This window comes from Petaurus breviceps, unplaced genomic scaffold (assembly GCF_028583685.1).
Source record: "Petaurus breviceps papuanus isolate PSGF00001 unplaced genomic scaffold, PetGlider_PUasm1.0 90977, whole genome shotgun sequence".
NCBI classification, from domain to species: Eukaryota; Metazoa; Chordata; class Mammalia; order Diprotodontia; family Petauridae; genus Petaurus; species Petaurus breviceps.
This window is the reverse complement of record NW_027187391.1, coordinates 17,275,348-17,279,128: the sequence shown is the minus strand read 5'-3', so window position 1 is coordinate 17,279,128 and position 3,781 is coordinate 17,275,348.

Sequence of the window (3,781 nt, the reverse complement as noted above, 5' to 3'; positions counted from 1 at the left end):
CAGCCAGACATTTGCAATGCAGTCATAGGATTATGACACAGTTTGAAGACAAGCCAAGCTCAGTTAGTACAACTTCATCTTTGCAAGCACATTCTCTTTTAATTTCCTCATCATTTGGCCCCTTTATCAACACAACTAGGAGTTTATGATAATTAAATGTGAAAAAAAAACCTGTCAATGCAATTCATGCTTGAAATTTTTAACAAACTAGAGAGCCAAGAAACTCAAAAGAATGGTCTCTACAACAACGATCTACCAGTCCTCTCTGCATGTGTTATATTTGAAGGTCTAAGGCATCTGCTGTCTGTTTAATCAGTGATGATTCAGATGTTAGCATGACAACTGACTTACTGTTTTTCATCCAAACACTGAGGTTTTCAGTACTGGGTGCTCTTTAACTTTGAGTCTCTTCCCTACATCTTTATGATTCTCCTAAGTAAAATATTGTGGCTGGTTCATGGATGATATAATTTGCAGGCACTCAATAACTTTACCTTGAACCACTCTTTCAGTGAAACAATGAGACAAGGGAAATTTGTAGTCCCAGAAGTGTGTGTGTTGCTGTCAGACCTGGTGACATAATATCCTTTTCCTCTTCCTCAAATAATCAGTGACCCTAGTTTACATGAGAAGAGAGGGAGTGGTAAAATCAAGGCTGAATGCAGGAATTTTGATTGGCAAAAGCCCTGGAAACAGTCATGGAGAAGCTGAAAATGTGTTTTCTGCAAGGCAAGGGGGCACATATGAAAGTGGCACAAGGGCCACAATAGATTCCAAATGCCTTGCTTCACTTATTGTTCAGGATAAAATCCTCTAAAAGCATACTGTATGTGACTCAGAGTTAAATCCCCTAGTCAGTAGGACCTTTTAAAAGGAGAAAATTATGGAAGACATCATGTACTCCCTGCTAAGAGGCAGGCAGTCTAGTATAATGGAGAAAGCATTAGCCTTGGAGTCCAGAAATGTGGGTCATTCTCCCAGCTCCACCAACTTTCACTGCAGGCTGAAGTCACAAAAATCATCTCATTTCCCCAAGCCTTAGTTTCTTGACCAGTGAAATGCAGTTTATAACATTTATCTGAAGAGAATTATCATGGTGGTAAGAATCAAGCACTAGTCTTGGAGACAGAAAGACCTGTGTTCAAATTATGCCCCCTGACACATACTGTGTCTATTAGCTTCTCAGTGTTCTCAGGCAACTCTTCTAAGAGTGGATTTTCTAGACAAGTTGCTGACCTGCATTACAGCAAGGAGTTTCTACTCCAAAGGCTTCCTAAACCCAATAAAATCATGGGTCCAAACCAATCCCCTTCTTTGCCTTCTGCCAAAAATATAAAAAGCTGTCCTACCTTAAAGAGTTATTATGAAGCCTAAATAAAATGAGTGAAGGTACTTTGAAAAAAACAAAAAGCTCTATATTCATTTAACTCTGATAAGGTGACGTAGTGTATAGAGTACTCCCTCTGGAGTCAGGGTTCCTGGGTTCAGATCCCATCTCTGTTACTGCCTATCTGAACTTGAGTAACCTACAACTCTTTGGTCCAAATCTTCTCAGCTATAAAATGAGGGATTTGGACCAGCTGGTCTCTGAGGTTCCTTTCAGCTCTTGCTCTATGATAGCATAATAAATGCTGGTTGACCAAATGTGAAAATGTATGCATTGGGTGGCTAGGTGTCGCAGTGAATAGAGAACCGGCCCTAGAGTCAGGAGGACCTGAGTTCAAATCCAGCCTCAGACACAAAAACTAGCCACGTGACCTTGGGCAAGTCACTTAACCTCAATTACCCTCCAAAAAGCAGAAAAGAAAGAAAATGTATGCATTTTTTTTTATCATAAGCATACAATGTATATACAAAAAAGTCACTTGCTCTTAACTCAGTTTCCATTTTCATAGGAGCATAATTACTTCTTGGTTTGAGAACGTACTATTTTGGGGACAATATATTTTTGCCAAGCTTTGATTTTTTTTAAATCATTGAACCCCACTAATATGCACAGCACTTATCAGTATTTCTTTTGTTGGAATATGCATGACCATTGCTTTCTCTACCTCTCACCTACATTTCTTGGCCTGGTTTATACAACACTGTACAAACTTTGAGATTCCCCTTTTATTCACCAAATAAGAGGCAACAAGATACTTTGTACAAACAGCTTCATTTCCTCTGAATTGATCGTGCTAATATGAATTCCCCTCCTCTTTTGAAAGTGCACCCAAATCCTTGGGGAAGTCTTAGGAACAACATGATCTGAGATCCCTTTTCAGGTTTCTCAGGGAATTTGTGGCAATCTGACAACAACCAAAGGTTCCTAAATTTTCAGTAATCCAGTAATTTCTGAATGCACAAAGCCACTTGTTTGGCCCCATTAATCTCTACAGATAAAGGAGGTTTCATTAGTAAGTCTGGGAAATCCCTAAATATACCATTTGATAACTGGGAAATTTAAAATTTACTTCCTGTTCCTTGGGTTAATACTGTCATTTCCCCTAAGGCAGACATAGTTTTAGAGTATCACAGACTTGCCACAAATGTTGCCAATTCATTCATTCATTTATTCATTCAAGTATTTATTCTCTGACCATACATAATGACCAGAAAGGGCTCTTATGAAGAGATTATGTAGTAATTTGTAGATAACTTTTGTCTTGAAAAGATTTGTACTGTTATCCAGTTATAATGCAGTGCTTACATCATTAGTAAAACCGAAGCTTTTCAAAAATGTGATTCATGCTAGCTTCTGGGCAAATGGCTTAACAAATCCCAAGCAAAAGTACACTTTATTCGTTCTGCTCATTTACTAAATTAAATGAATAAAACTATCATGATAACTCAGAAAAGAAGTCTACCCCCATAGAAGAGTAGTTGGTTCAAGGATGCTAACAGTTATGAAAAAAATTGTAGGGTATTATCCACCTGTATGAAAGATTGTTCTGCTATGCCCAAAGGGCTATAAAAAAGTGCATATCCTTTGACCCAGCAATACAACTTCGAGGGCTGTATCCCAAAGAGATCATAGAAGTGGGAAAAGAGGGGCAGCTAGGTGGCACAGTGAATAAAGCACTGGCCCTGGAGTCAGGAGGATCTGAGTTCAAAACCGGCCTTAGACACTTAACACAAAAACTAGCTGTGTGACCTTGGGCAAGTCACTTAACCCTAAATTGCCCTCCAAAAAAAAAAAGCAAAAAAAAAATGGGAAAAGGACCTGTATATACAAAAATATTTATAGTAGTTCTTTTTGTGGTGGCAAAGAATTGGAAATCAAAGGGATGCCCGTCAGTTGGGAAATGGCTAAGTTGTGGTATATGAATATAATAGAATATTATTGTGCTATAAGAAATGAGGAGCAGACAGACTTCATAATAACCTGGAGAGACTTATATAAACTGATGCTGAATGAAGAGAGCAGAACCAGGAGAACTTTGTACGTAATTATAGACACACATCGTATGTGTGATGACTGACTTGGATAGACTAGGCTCCTCTCAACAATACAAGGTTAGAAGACAACTCCAAAAGACTCATGATGGAGAGGGCTATCCACATCCAAAGAAAGAACCACAGAGTCTGAATGCAGATTGAAGCAAACTACTTGCTCTCTCTCTTTTTTGTTTTGTTTTGTTTCTTCTTTCTCATTGTGCACTCCATTGGTTATAATCCTTTTTTATAACTTGACTAATATTTAATGTGAAGGTATTTGTAGATCCTATATTTGAGTGCATGCCGCCATGGGAGGGGGGGGGGGGGGGAGAGGGAGGGGAAGAAGAATTGAAACTCAAGG